The sequence below is a fragment of the Tamandua tetradactyla genome, chromosome 5 (assembly GCF_023851605.1).
Source record: "Tamandua tetradactyla isolate mTamTet1 chromosome 5, mTamTet1.pri, whole genome shotgun sequence".
Taxonomy (NCBI): domain Eukaryota; kingdom Metazoa; phylum Chordata; class Mammalia; order Pilosa; family Myrmecophagidae; genus Tamandua; species Tamandua tetradactyla.
Window position 1 is genome coordinate 24,970,008 of NC_135331.1, and position 15,646 is coordinate 24,985,653.

The following is a 15,646-nucleotide window of genomic DNA, read 5'->3' on the forward strand; positions in this document are numbered from 1 at the left end:
GGGTTCGGGGCTGGGGCTGGGAGGGTTGGGGGCACTGGTTGTTGGGAATCTGAGTCCAGGTCCCCATCGGGCTGGTTGGGTTTTCTGCTCCATTGATTTTTCTTTTCCTGCTGATGGAAGCATGTGTGCTTCATTTGTGAGAATCCTTTTGAAACCAGTGAGGCTATTTTGGGCCCTGTCCGGCGGCCCTTTTGTGATCAGCAGTCTTGTTCTCGGTGCGTGTTCGTTGCCCATCTTTGACTTGCAGCTGGACCAGCTAGGCTGTGGGGCCCGGCCCAGCTGAGTTCCCCCATTTCCTGGTGGGGGGCTATGGGGTGGGGAGCGGGGCGTGGAAGGTTATAGGATTTAGAAGCCTGCTTTGCAGGCGCATCCGTGGATTTGGGGTATGGACAATTGCCCTGTGGTTACTGGACACCAGCCCTGTCCAGCCAGCTGCCTGCTGAGCGAGCTGGCTCTAACTGACCCTCCGTGCTGGGGTGTGGAGAACGTTCCTCAAAGAGAAGAAGGCGAAAGGTTTTTCATGGAGAACTGCGATGGGAAGTATGGTCTTAGGCTGGTGGGAAACTCTGATTTTTTAGGAAATCAGGCCCCGACAGACAGGATGTGTCTTCAGCAGGCCTGGGTGTGGGCGCTCCCTTCCCAGTGCTCTCAGCTGCTGCTTTTATCGTAGCTTCTGAGGACACAGTTGCCCTCCTGGCCTCATCGTCGGGCCCCGGTGCTGGGCACAGTACCCAGTAGGCCCTTAGTTGACTGAGGAATTAAGGAACCAGTTTCTGGATTCTTCTCTGGGTCTTCAGGTCTTCCCCATTCTCTCTCCTGTTGGGGTGTAAAACTCCAGGTGGTTTCTTCTCTTGGGGGCCTGGTCCAGTGGTCTTGCTGGCAGTGTGGCTGGTGGGAAGCAGAGATGAGTGCCGGCTCAGCCATCTGTCTCTTTCCTCGCTGTTTACTGATTCTCTTTAGTTGGTTGTGGGACCTGCAGGCCCTGGCTGTCTCTGAAAAGGAACAATGCTCAAAATCATGGTTGTGGGGAGGGGGCAAGAAAGCACCCTGATTCTCTGCAGCAGAAAGAGCAGAGTTCCCGTGATTCACACTTCCGCGTACAGTTTTCCTGGTTATTAACATTTTGCATTGGTGTGGGACCTTTGTTGTACAATATTGTTGGGTCGGTATCATCACAATTAGATTATTAACTGTAACCCCTAGTTTACAAGAAGGTTCCTGCGCTCAGTGGGTTTTCACGTCTCCCCAGGGTGGGGCTGCCAACTCACAGGGTGCAACTGGGGAGCAGTGGAGCCAGGATTCTGGGTTCCCTGGTGGATGTGGAGCCCCTTGGCTTCGGGAGGCATGGCCCTGTGTGTGTTGGGAGGGGAGTGGGAGGGATAAGGGGGTGAGACTCTTTCCACTACCCCAGGCTACCACCTGAAAAGCACAGCATGATCAGTCTGGGGGTCTCCCAGCTCTGCACATCTAAGGCCCTCCTATGGGGGCCTTGAACAGAGCTCCTGCTGTGTTTCCCACATTCTCTGGATCTTCAGGCTTCCTTCCCTTTGTACCATGGTGGCTACACGGAAGGGGAGCGTATGGTCCTTATTGTCTGGGAGTTCGCAGGAGAGATGGACACACGCGCCATTTATGCATTCCAAGGACAGCGAGGTCAGGGAACCTTCCAGAAGTGGCAGCATCAGAGAGGGGCACTGAGTGTCCAGCAGTAGCCCAGCGCTGGGGAGAGCCATCTGCCCTGAAGGGCAGTGGGAACAAACGCTGGTTCGTTTCCGGGGCCTGGCTCAGAGCCTTCCATTCGGGAAAGTCCTTTCCTTCTTTTCAGAGCTCATGGGTTGGGATTAGGGGGTGGGGAGTTGGGAAGGAGTGCCGGCCAGGGCGAAGGTCTCATCATCGACACCTGTCTCTTCCCGCTTCAGCCCACGAATTTCAAGATTTATTTTCAGAGTATGTTTGTGAGTCTTTTCGTAGGAGAGAAGGCTGAGGCCCTTTTTAGATCTTTTAAAGGAATTAAAAAAATAATTTTATCATGACAATCTGTCTGCAACCTGAAATTTCACTTCTTAACCACTTTCACGTATACAGTTTGGCCGAGAACTGGTGTTTATGGATATGATGGGAGCTGCCACCCTGTGTTTTCAGATTTTCAGTGAGCAGTTTAATTTGCCCCTTGGATTCCGGCTGGGTGTCGTCTCCAGGCAAGCTGCTTTGTGCTTCCCATCGGGTGATAGGCTGGAACGGCGACCAGTTTGAGTGAGTGACCTTGGGGGCAGGGGAAGGTCACCCAGGCCCCTTGTTGGCTCTGAAATGGGCTCTTTGGACTGGGACCTGTGGCTGCCTCTAGATCAGACGCAGGCTTCTCTCCACAAATCCGGGTGGAGTCTGAAACTGCTTTAGTCATCAGCAGGATGGAAATGAAATCTAGATCTGATTTTACAAGTGTTCCCTGACTAGGGAATCTGGCTTTCTTGTTTGGGGATAGAATGGAGGCTTCTGGGACATTCTATGAAAGAAGTTGCTTGGGGGTGCTGTTGATTTGAGTAGGCCCCAGGGACCGTCTTTCCCCTGTTCTTCTTTCTTTTGTTGCCGAAGTTGTTGCTCCTGGCTCTGATGGAGAGCCTGTGTACCTGTGTCCTGCCCTTACTGCCCTGTCCGTGGCCGGGAGTAGCTCAGACTTAGCTGGGTAAGCACACGGCAGTGGGTAAGGCTGGTGCAGCTCATCCCTCTGGTTTGGGAGGGGTCCCCATCCATGGGGAATGGGTGGGCACCCTCAAAGGGCTGTCACGTCGCCAACCAGTAAGTCTTAAGTTTTGGACCGAGGCTGCTGTTTGTGTCAGGGCTCAGGGAGGTGTGGGTGGACTTGGCTTTGGGGATTCTTGACCTTAGCCCCCTCCTCTCTTATCCATACAGGTGTGTTCTCTTTAGGAAAACACCTGTTAGCAAAGAAGCCAAGGGATCGAACTGGGTCGTTACTATGGTCCTTTCCATCTTTGATTTATGTTTTTTTTTTTTTTATTGTTTTTCTTTCTTTTGTTCATCTTTGATTTTTAATGAAAAAAATTAGCACAACATTGTCTTAACTCCTTTAACCTGATTATGCCTACTTTCCTGGGCCAAGGGGACCACGTCCCCAGTTCAAATACTCAAAGATATTTATTGAGCACATACTATGTACCAGGAGCCACTTCCATGAAAATTCTCTCTTGCCTTCATTCAAGAATTTGTGGAAGGCTCGTTTCCAAAGGGCTGGTCCTTTGAAAACCCACAAACACAAGCCAAACCTTTCTAATATCAAAGCGCCCTCTCTGAACTGCATATCTTATTTTAACTGCAAGTTTGCAGCTTTTTCCTGTTAATCCTACGTCTGTCTGTCTGGCTTCCTTCTTTCAGATGGGGAGAGCCTTAAGATGGGCAGAGCCTCCCCCAAGGTAGAGCTCTGTAGTATGCATTGCTGGACCCCTGAATGGTGCTTGATGGGACTGTGGCTCAGCTCATGGGGTCCCACCTATGTCTTGAGCACCGTGGGTGTTTCTGGCTCAGATGGAGCGAGATCCCGTATCTGAGGCTTCCACCTGCTGGGACATGTCCCTGCTCTGACTCAGCGCATTCTGACCCCATCTAATAACCAGCCGTGGCGTTTTGGGGGGGCCTAATGATAGAGGTGTCCCAGCGATGAAAGATGCTGGTTTAGGAGATTATCCGGCAAGTTATTCTTCCTTCTTGACTGAGGTTTAGTGTCCCCCCCACTCAGCCCCAGAGGGCCCCCGACTCCTCAGGCCAGGGCCTGCTAATAGGCTCTTTTGGAGTCTGGGTCTCATCTGTAGCGACCTTGGGAAAGGGCCGGGAACAGGGACGGAGGCTGATGCCCAGGGGTGAAAGGCGTCTGGCAGGTTCCCGGGTCCCGGGGCGGGTGCCCCATGTGGGCAGTAAATATGACTTCCAAGGACGCTGGTCATGTGCCCTGGAAACATCCTAGTGAAGTGGCTGGAGAAAGATGATTATCATAATTAACAGCCCTGAAATAAGCTGCCCAAGGCCAAGCCGTCGGCTGAGGGGCCTGCGCCAGCCTCTGTCCCCAAGCTGAGCAGTGACGTCAGTCCCGTAAGAGGGGACACAGGCCTCCTTAGAGGAAGCAGGGAACTTGGGTGACCATTTGGCGAACGTGTTCAAGGTAGGTCCAGCCAGCAGATCCCCAGCAGGTCATTTCTGGCCTGATGAGGAGGCAGCACCTAAACCCAAGTGCCTGCTAGAAATCATCCAGTCCCCCTGGCCTTTGGGCAAGTCCGTGAAGGTGTCGGCCACTTGGGGACAACATTTCCCTCTTTCACTTTGCAGAGCTCCCAGAGAGAGAGATTTCATAGCTCCCCTTAGCAACTTCTGGGCACTGCTTCGGATCCTCTGCGAGTCGGGTGGTGAGGGGGTCTGGGAGAACACAAGCGTTGGAAGACACTTGTGGTCAGTCTTAGTCTGCCCGAGGTGCTATGACAAATAGCGCGGAGTGGGGTGGCTTACGGGAATTCAGTGTTTCCTGGTTTTGGAGGCCAGAAGTCCGATGTCAGGGAGTTGGCAGGCTGTATCGTCTCCTGGAGTTGGCAGCTCTTGTGGTCACTTGCCGGTACTCCAGGGTGTCCCTTGGCTTGTCGATGGGTCCTTGCTTTGTCACGTGGCCCTCTCACTCTCCTCCTCTGGCCTCCCCTAACTGACTGTGGCCAGACTCGGGCCATGGGGGCTAAGGCCCATCTTCACCTAATAGGAGCTCGGAAGGCTGTTAACAGATGGGTTCTCACTCATGGGACCAGGTGTTAGGACTGGAATGCATCTCTGGGGCAGTGTGTGTCCTTGGACTCCTGGGAAGGGGTGCAGACCTTGAGATGGGAGCTCCAGCTCTTGGCCCAGGGACTTGGTTCTCCCTTCTCTGCCAGCTGGAGGTGAGCCCTGTCCCCAGCTCCACGGAGGACACGGGGCCTGGGGGGCAGGAACGAGCCCCAGGACAGACCCGTGCAGGAGTGGGGCCCAGCTGTCTGGTCAGCCCATCAAACACCAGTTAGCAGAACATTTTAAAGCCAATGCAGAATTCTGACGGTGCAGACCAGGAAGCTGCTTCGCGCTTCTGGAAGCTCCAAAATAAAAGCAAAAGGGGCCTCTGCCTGGACATTTAGGTGAGGGATTCAGTGTCCCTCCTTCCTGGGGGGCGGTGGGCAGGTGAGTCGGTCTGCTCCCCCTGCCTCCACCCCGCTTCCCTGTCCCCCACGCCGGGAGACCTGTGGTGGCTCATGAGCAGCGTTCCCGGGACACAATGCACATGCCGCACAGCTCACCCGCTGCAAGGGCACGTCTCTCTCTGGTTGCAGGATTGTCCCAGAGCTGTGCAGCCATCACCACGGGCCAGGGGAGAGCGTTTTCGTCCCTTCTGGAGGGTGGCCAGCCGTGTCCTCCGAGGTTCTCTGGGCTGGCTCCCGGGGGTCCTGGGCCACCTCTCTTGGGGTGGGGGCGTCTGCTGGGACTGGAGGGGCCCCTCGTCGTCCTGGCTTCGTGGGCAGAAAGCGGGGGCATCAGGGTCTCCCACCCCTCCAGGAGCCTGCTCGTCCACAGCTGTGCCTTCTTGTCCAGATACCAGAAGGACCTGGTGTCACTGGCCTTTTTTTAAAAATTTTAATCTGATTTTTTTTTTTTTAATTTAAGGAAGCAAACAATACACTTAGAGCCACCAGCAGTGTATATCATGGTTAGCTTAACCATCGGCATATTTAAAATAAAGTATCCGTATCGTCTTGGTAAAGCCTGTGTCTGCGCAGTAAGTTTCATAAACCCATTTAAAATGAAGGCGACAAGGAAAACATCTACATATTCACGTAGCATAGTTCTTAAATTCTAAGTATTCAGCACTATAGATACCATTTGATCAGCTTTCAAAACTGTGAATGTCCTCAAAATAAATCTGACTTATTTTTAATAATAAAACACACATAAAAATGATTTTACATGTTTGAAGCAGACGACTTTGTTGACATGAAGTGCAGTGACAACCCTGTGTGGCTTTTGCTACCGTTTTCAGACTGTTTTCCTCATCCCACACCAAAACTCATCTCAGCTAGCAAGAACTGCTCTTCCCTTCTCCCCTGTAACCACTATTCTTTTTGTCTCTATGAATTTGCTTATTCTAGGTATTTAAAAAATTTTTTTGTTGTGAAATATAACACATATACAAAAAAAATCAATAAATTTCCAAGTGCATTATAACAAGTAGTTTTAGAACAGATTTCAGAGTTTGGTATGAGTTACAATTCCACAATTTTAGATTTATATTTCTAGCTGCTCTCAGATACTGGAGAGATATCAATTTACTGATTCAGCAATCATAAAAGGGTTTGTTAAACCCTACCTCCTCTGTGTAACTCCACCATCACCTTTGATCTTTCTCCCTCTCTTTAAGGGTATTTGGGCTATGCCCATTCTAACTTTTTCATGTTGGAAGGGCCTGTGGATAATATGGAATAGGGAGATGGAACTATCCGATGTTCTGGAGAGGCTGGGCCCTCTAGGTTTCAGGACTTATCTGGTCCAGGGACCCATCTGGAGGATGTAGGATTCTGGAAAGTCATCTTTATTGTGACTATTTTATATGAGAGAAATCATATGATATTTGTCCTTGTGTCTGGCTTGTTTCACTCAAGCTGAGCTGTCAAGGCTCATGCATGGAATAACATGTCCCAGCACTTCAGTCCTTTTCTTTTTTTTTTTTAAACTTTTTAAATTGTGTAGTATGACATATATACAAAGCAAAGAAATAAAAAAAAGCAATAGTTTGCCAAGCACTCTTCAACAGATAGTTACAGGACAGATCCCAGAGTTTGTCATGGGCTGCTGTACGATCTTCTCAGATTTTTCCTTCTAGCTACTCCAAAATATAGGATGCTAAAGGGCTTAAATACTTTTTTATCATCACAATCGACTTTTTTTCCTTCTTTTTTTTTTTTGTGAACAATAACATATATACAAAAAAGCTATAAATTTCAAAGCACAGCACCACAATTAGTTGTAGAACAGATTTCAGACTTTGACATGGGTTACAATTTCACAATTTTAGGCTTTTACTTCTAGCTGCTCTAAAATACTGGAGACTAAAAGAGATATCAATTTAATAATTCTGCATTCATATTCATTTGTTTAGTCCTATCTTCTATGTATAGTTCCACCATCACCTTTGATCTTTCCATTCCTCTCTTTGGGGTTGTTTGGACTATGGCAATTCTAAACTTTTGCTTTTGGAAGGGTCTGACACTAATATAGGGTAGGGAGATGGTGGAACTATCTGATATTCTGGAGAGGTTGGCCCCTCTAGGTTTCAGGACTTATGTGAACCTGGGACCCATCTGGAGGCTGTAGGTTTCTGGAAAGTTACTCTAGTGCCTGGAACCCTTGTGGAATCTTATATATTGCCCTCAGTGTTCTTTAGGATTGGCTGGAATGGTCCTGGTTGCGCTTCACTCCTTTATATGGCTATTCCGATGTATGGACAGACCACAGTTTATCTCCTCCTCTGTTGATGGACTCTTGAGTTGCTTCCAGTGTTTGGCTAATGGGAATTACACTGCTGTGAACACTGGTGCACACACATCTGTTTGAGTCCCTGTTTTTAGTTCTTTTGGGTATATAATTGTTGCATCATATCTTACTTTTACGTTTTAATTTTTTGAAGATTCACCAAACTTTTTCCCCATAGCAGCTACACCATTTAAGGCAGGTTTTAAGAGGACGGGTGTTTTCTTAATTTAGAAGGCTCTCATTTTCAAAATCCACGAAGGTAGCAGGCAAACAGGGCCACGAACCCACGGGCTCTCTGGCCCCATGAGCCGTTGGCTGATCCAGCTGTACCTGCTGCACGGGTCCCTTCTCTTTCACTCTCCTTTCATGTTTTCGTTGAAGAGACAGAGTTGGCAGGAAGACACCGATCTGTTCTTTGGAAGGAGGTTGAGAAGGAGGAGGCTGACTCAGCCCTTAATCATGTAGTGAGGTGCCTGCAGGCTGGGGTGGGGGATGGGGACCTTGTATCTGTCGGGTGTGTTCGGGGGAGAGGGGGTGAGGGTGTTTCAGGCAGAGAGGCAAGAGCTGTGAAGTTTTGGGGGATGCTCAGAGACAGTCTTGGTTGGCAACTTGGCATAAAATGTGGACCCCGGGGGAGGCGATGGCGGGTTGGAGTCCTGGGATCATATTGTACATGACCCAGAAGCCAGGCCGAGGATGTGGTTAATCTGTTGGGGGCAATGGGGAGCCACTGAAGGTTGTTGAGCAGGGGAGGGGATGCCTCCGGAAGGTGAGTTTGGCAGTAGTACCAGAGATGGCCTGCAGGGGGCATGGAGTGGGAGTTGGGGTTCTTGAACTATTGTCTTGAGAAGAGGTGGTGGTGGGGGGTGACTGAAGAGAATGGGAGGTGAGGATCTCTGGGCCTGGGGGTGATGACGGCTGTGCTGGGGGACCTCAGAGACGGCAGCTGGATGCACTTTTGATGAGAGGCTGGAAGAAGGAAAAAGAGTGCATGGAAAGGGCATGGGGAGGGCTAGGGCAGGCCTGGAGCCTTGTGCCTTTGGGGGTGGGGGGTGGCATGGTTGAAAGAGGGGCCGGCAGAAGGCAGGCAGTGCAGCCGGGGAGCGTCTGCTATGGGAAAGCTAAGGGACATGTTAGGGTGGAAATGGCGAGGCCAGACTGTGGACAAAGTGAGACCGCTGGCTCCTAATTCCAGCAGTGGAGGGGACAGGGCTGTCCCCACGTCGGGGCTTTGGGATTGGGGTTAGCACGCGCCCCGAGCCTGTGACAGCTTGGAAATGGGGGCACGGGGTGCAGAGGAGGGAAGCCCGAGTGGGCTGAGGAGCTGAGGGTGGGGCTTGGAGAGGCGACAGAAGTGCATGTTGGTCTTTTATTTTTTTCCTTGAACTTTTTATTTGGAAGTAATTTCAGATCAGTTGCAAAAATATCAGAAAACAGAAAACCCATACAGAGAGCCTGCACCTGCCCCCACCCCCACTCCAGACACCCAACTCCATTCTGTGTGGGTTGGTTCCCAGGGAGGGAGTTGGTCTTGGCAGGAGGGGCTGGGTTACCTGGGCACCTGCGATCCGCAGCGTCCAGGTGTGTACATAGGTGTGTACACAGGCATGCGCTTGGTGTGTATGCAGGTGTGTATACAGGCATGTGCTTGGCATGTGCGTAGGTCTGAACCAAGGCATGTATGCAGGGGTGCACTTGGTGTATGCACAGGTGTGTGCTTGGCATGTGCTTCACGTGCACACAGGTATGTGCTCGGCAGGTGTGTACACAGGCATGTGCTTGGCATGTACGCAGGTTTATATGCAGGTATGCACTTGGCGTGCATGCAGGTGTGTGCTTGGTGTATACTTGGCATGTGCTTGGCGTGTATGCAGGCGCACATCCAAGGTCCAACACACCCTACACTGGGGTCTCTGAGCAATAGGCTGAATTCTGTACCCCAGACAAAAAGCAGGTTCTCAGTGCCTTCCCGTGGGTGGGACCCCATCGTTGGTATGATCTTCAGATGATGCTTTTGTAGCTGAGGCCAAGTCACTGGGGGGGCTTTATCCTATCGTGCAGCTTTATGTATTTTTTCATTTAAAAAAAATTGCTCTTGAGAAATCTCCAAGCACGTGCAGTCCATCCGTGTACACTGTCAGTGGCTCCCAGCGTCGTTGCGTGCTTGTGCATTCATCACCACGATCGTGTTTAGAGCATTTGCTTCACTCCAGAAAGACACAAAAAGAGCATTGTGGTACCTTCTCCACTCTCATTAGCAGAACTTCCCCTTCTTCACCCCACATCGAAAACCTGCACCCATTATGTGTTGACTCCCCGTTCCCCCTGCCCTCCTGCATTCTGTGTCTATGGGCTGTATATTCTCCGATACTGTCTTTATAATTGGCTTTAACACCCTAACTCTGTTACAGTCTTGCTGGCTTTGATGCCAGCTTAACTCGGACTTGTACGGAAACTCTGTTCCTAGGGCCCTCTGTCCCCCCTTTATGATGTTGCCGCACATGATGTGTTTATACAGTATGAGTCCAAAAGCCACTGCTGTGTCTTAACATTTTATGTGTTTGCCTTTTAGATCCTGTAGGAAGGGAAAAAGCAGAGTTACAAGCCAAAAATACAACGGTACTGGCATTTTTTTTTTCCATTTTTTTTCACATTGTTACCCTCTCTGGAAATATTTATTTCTTCAGGTGGATTCCATGGACTATCTGTTTTCCTTCCCTTTCAGCCTGCAGAGCTCCCTTTAGCATGTCTCGCAGGGCTGGGCTAAGAACTCCCGCAGCTTCTGTTTATCTGGGAAGGCCTTAATCTTGCCCTTGTGTTTTGAAGGACGGTTTTGCCACATGTAAAATTCTTGGTTGTCAATTTTTTTCTTTGTTATCAGCATTTTAACTATGTCATCCTGTTGCCTTTTTGTCTCCATGGATTCCAATGAGAACTTGGCACCTCATCTTATTTGAGGGTCCACTATATATATATGAAGAAACTCATACATCCCATACCCCTTACCCCTCCCTCTCATTGACCACTAGTATTTCATCTACCCAATTTATCTTAGCCTTTGTTCCCCCTATTGCTTGTTTATTTTTTGTCTGTGTTTTTTACTCATCTGTTCATACCCTGGATAAAAGGAGCATCAGACACAAGGTTTTCACAATCACACAGTCACACTGTAAAAGCTATGTTATTATACAGTCATCTTCAAGAATCAAGGCTACTGGAACACAGCTCTACAGTTGCAGGCCCTTCCCTCCAGCCTCTCTAATACACTATAAACTATAAAGGGGTATCTATACAATGCATGAGAATAACCTCCTGGACAACCTCTTGACTGTTTAGAATCTCTCAGCCACTGACACTTTATTTTGTCTCATTTCGCTCTTCCCCCTTTTGGGCATGAAGACTTTCTCAATCTCCTGATGGCAGGTCCCAGCTCCTCCCAGGATTTCTGTCCTCATTGCCAGGGAGGTTTACACTCCTGAGGGTCACGTCGTTCATAGCAGGGAGGGCAGTGAGTTCACTGTCAGCTTAGAGAGAGAGGCTCCGTTGTATTGATGTTTTGCTTCTTTCTTATAGCTTTCATAATTCTTTCTTTATCTTTGTGTGATTATGATATGCCTAGGCATAGGTCTTTTTGGGTTTATCCTGTTGGAGATCATTGAGTGTCTTGGATGTGTATATTCATTTTTTGTTAAATTTGAGAATGTTCAGCCATTAGTTCTTTGAATGTTCTCTCTGCCCCTTTCTCTCTTTCTTTCCTTCTGGGCCTTCCAGAATGTGGGTATCGGTACAGTTGGTGGTGTCCCACAGGCTCCCTAGTCCTGTTCACTTTTCTTCAGTCTCTTTTCGGCTCTGCAGAGTGAGTGATTACAATGGCCTCATCTTCAAGTTCTTTCATTCTTTTCTGCCAGCTTCATCCTGCTGTTGGGCCACTCTGGGGATTTTAAATTTCAGTTGTGTGATTTTCAGCTCCGTTTGGTTCTTTTTCATAATTTCCATCTCTCTATTGATATTCTCTTCTTGTTTATCTGTCATTTTCCTGATTTCCTTTAGTTCTTTGTCTCTGTTTTCCTCCAGCAATTTGAGCATATTTAGTACCTTTTTTTTAATTTTATAGTTTGCTTTAATGTTATGTTTTTACATATGCATGTGCATATATAAATATAGGATTTAACACACAAGAATATATGTAATTATATCACCACATAGGTTTTTTTGTTTTTTTTATTAATTAAAGAAAATAAAGAAATTAACACAACATTTAGAAATCATACCATTCTACATATGCAATCAGTAATTCTTAACATCATCACATAGATGCATGATCATCGTTTCTTAGTACATTTGCATCGATTTAGGAAAAGAACTAGCAAAACAACAGAAAAAGATATAGAATGTTAATATAGAGAAAAAATAAAAAAAAAATAATAAAAAAAGACACAAACAAACAAAAAAAAACTATAGCTCAGATGCAGCTTCATTCAGTGTTTTAACATAATTACATTACAATTAGGTATTATTGTGCTGTCCATTTTTGAGTTTTTGTATCTAGTCCTGTTGCACAGTCTGTATCCCTTCAGCTCCAATTACCCATTATCTTACCCTGTTTCTAACTCCTGCTGGTCTCTGTTACCAATGACATATTCCAAGTTTATTCTCAAATGTCGGTTCACATCAGTGGGACCATACAGTATTTGTCCTTTAGTTTTTGGCTAGACTCACTCAGCATAATGTTCTCTAGGTCCATCCATGTTTATTACATGCTTCATAAGTTTATTCTGTCTTAAAGCTGCATAATATTCCATCGTATGTATATACCACAGTTTGTTTAGCCACTCGTCTGTTGATGGACATTTTGGCTGTTTCCATCTCTTTGCAATTGTAAATAATGCTGCTATAAACATTGGTGTGCAAATGTCCGTTTGTGTCTTTGCCCGTAAATCTTTTGAGTAGATACCTAGCAATGGTATTGCTGGGTCATATGGCAATTCTATATTCAGTTTTTTGAGGAACCGCCAAACTGCCTTCCACAGTGGTTGCACCATTTGACATTCCCACCAACAGTGGATAAGTGTGCCTCTTTCTCCGCGTCCTCTCCAGCACTTGTCATTTTCTGTTTTGTTGATAATGGCCATTCTGGTGGGTGTGAGATGATATCTTATTGTGGTTTTGATTTGCACTTCTCTAATGGCCAGGGACATTGAGCATCTCTTCATGTGCCTTTTGGCCATTTATATTTCCTCTTCTGATAGGTGTCTGTTCAAGTCTTTTTCCCATTTTGTAATTGGGTTGGCTGTCTTTTTGTTGTTGAGTTGAACAATCTCTTTATAAATTCTGGATACTAGACCTTTATCTGATATGTTGTTTCCAAATATTGTCTCCCATTGTGTAGGCTGTCTTTCTACTTTCTTGATGAAGTTCTTTGATGCACAAAAGTGTTTAATTTTGAGGCGCTCCCATTTATTTATTTCTTTCTTCAGTGCTCTTGCTTTAGGTTTAAGGTCCATAAAACCGCCTCCAGTTGTAAGTTTCATAAGATATCTCCCTACATTTTCCTCTAACTGTTTTATGGTCTTAGACCTAATGTTTAGATCTTTGACCCATTTTGAGTTAACTTTTGTATAGGGTGTGAGATACGGGTCCTCTTTCATTCTTCTGCATATGGATATCCAGTTCTCTAGGCACCATTTATTGAAGAGACTGTTCTGTCCCAGGTGAGTTGGCTTGACTGCCTTATCAAAGATCAAATGTCCATAGATGAGAGGGTCTATATCTGAGCACTCTATTCAATTCCATTGGTCGATATATCTATCTTTATGCCAATACCATGCTGTTTTGACCACTGTGGCTTCATAATATGCCTTAAAGTCCGGCAGCGTGAGACCTCCAGCTTCGTTTTTATTCCTCAAGATGTTTTTAGCAATTCGGGGCACCCTGCCCTTCCAGATAAATTTGCTTATTGGTTTTTCTATTTCTGAAAAATAAGTTGTTGGGATTTTGATTGGTATTGCATTGAATCTGTAAATCAATTTAGGTAGGATTGACATCTTAACTATATTTAGTCTTCCAATCCATGAACACGGTATGCCCTTCCATCTATTTAGGTCTTCTGTGATTTCTTTTAACAGTTTTTTGTAGTTTTCTTTGTATAGGTTTTTGTCTCTTTAGTTAAATTTATTCCTAGGTATTTTATTCTTTTAGTTGCAGTTGTAAATGGGATTCGTTTCTTGATTTCCCCCTCAGCTTGTTCATTGCTAGTGTATAGAAATGCTACAGATTTTTGAATGTTGATCTTGTAACCTGCTACTTTGCTGTACTCATTTATTAGCTCTAGTAGTTTTGTTATGGATTTTTCCAGGTTTTCGACGTATAATATCATATCGTCTGCAAACAGTGATAGTTTTACTTCTTCCTTTCCAATTTTGATGCCTTCTATTTCTTTTTTTTGTCTAATTGCTTTGGCTAGAACTTCCAACACAATGTTGAATAATAGTGGTGATAGTGGACATCCTTGTCTTGTTCCTGATCTTAGGGGGAAAGTTTCCATTTTTCCCCATTGAGGATGATATTAGCTGTGGGTTTTTCATATATTCCCTCTATCATTTTAAGGAAGTTCCCTTGTATTCCTATCTTTTGGAGTGTTTTCAACAGGAAAGGATGTTGAATCTTGTCAAATGCCTTCTCTGCATCAATTGAGATGATCATGTGATTTTTCTGCTTTGATTTGTTGATGTGGTGTATTACATTAATTGATTTTCTTATGTTGAACCATCCTTGCATACCTGGGATGAATCCTACTTGGTCATGATGTATAATTCTTTTAATGTGTTGCTGGATACGATTTGCTAGAATTTTATTGAGGATTTTTGCATCTATATTCATTAGAGAGATTGGTCTGTAGTTTTCTTTTTTTGTGATATCTTTGCCTGGTTTTGGTATGAGGGTGATGTTGGCTTCATAGAATGAATTAGGTAGCTTTCCCTCCGCTTCGATTTTTTTGAAGAGTTTGAGGAGAGTTGGTACTAATTCTTTCTGGAATGTTTGATAAAATTCACATGTGAAGCCGTCTGGTCCTGGACTTTTCTTTTTAGGAAGCTTTTGAATGACTGATTCAATTTCTTTACTTGTGATTCGTTTGTTGAGGTCATCTATTTCTTCTTGAGTCAAAGTTGGTTGTTCATGTCTTTCCAGGAACCCGTCCATTTCATCTAAATTGTTGTATTTATTAGCATAAAGTTGTTCATAGTATCCTGTTATTACCTCCTTTATTTCTGTGAGGTCAGTGGTTATGTCTCCTCTTCCATTTCTGATCTTATTTATTTGCATCCTCTCTCTTCTTCTTTTTGTCAGTCTTGCTAAGGGCCCATCAATCTTATTGATTTTCTCATAGAACCAACTTCTGGTCTTATTGATTTTCTCTATTGTTTTTATGTTTTCAATTTCATTTATTTCTGCTCTAATCTTTGTTATTTCTTTCCTTTTGCTTGCTTTGGGGTTAGTTTGCTGTTCTTTCTCCAGTTCTTCCAAGTGGACAGTTAATTCCTGCATTTTTGCCTTTTCTTCTTTTCTGATAAAGGCATTTAGGGCAATAAATTTCCCTCTTAGCACTGCCTTTGCTGCGTCCCACAGGTTTTGATATGTTGTGTTTTCGTTTTCATTCACCTCGAGATATTTACTAATTTCTCTTGCAATTTCTTCTTTGACCCACTGGTTGTTTAAGAGTGTGTTGTTGAGCCTCCACGTATTTGTGAAATTTCTGCCACTCCGCCTATTATTGATTTCCAACTTCACTCCTTTATGATCCGAGAAAGTGTTGTATATGATGTCAATCTTTTTAAATTTGTTAAGACTTGCTTTGTGACCCAGCATATGGTCTATCTTTGAGAATGATCCATGAGCACTTGAGAAAAAGGTGTATCCTGCTGTTGTGGGATGTAATGTCCTATAAATGTTTGTTAAATCTAGCTCATTTATAGTAATATTCAGATTCTCTATTTCTTTATTGATCCTCTGTCTAGATGTTCTGCCCATTGATGAGAGTGGTGAATTGAAGTCTCCAACTATTATGGTATATGTGTCTATTTCCCTTTTCAGTGTTTGCAGT

At 45.7% G+C, this 15,646-nt stretch overlaps 1 protein-coding gene across 2 annotated transcripts in view; it reads left to right on the forward strand.

The window, feature by feature from the left end:
* The window catches only part of BCR (BCR activator of RhoGEF and GTPase), a 123,035-nt gene that overhangs the window by 2,067 nt on the left and 105,322 nt on the right, over window positions 1-15,646 (forward strand). The window lies entirely within an intron of this gene.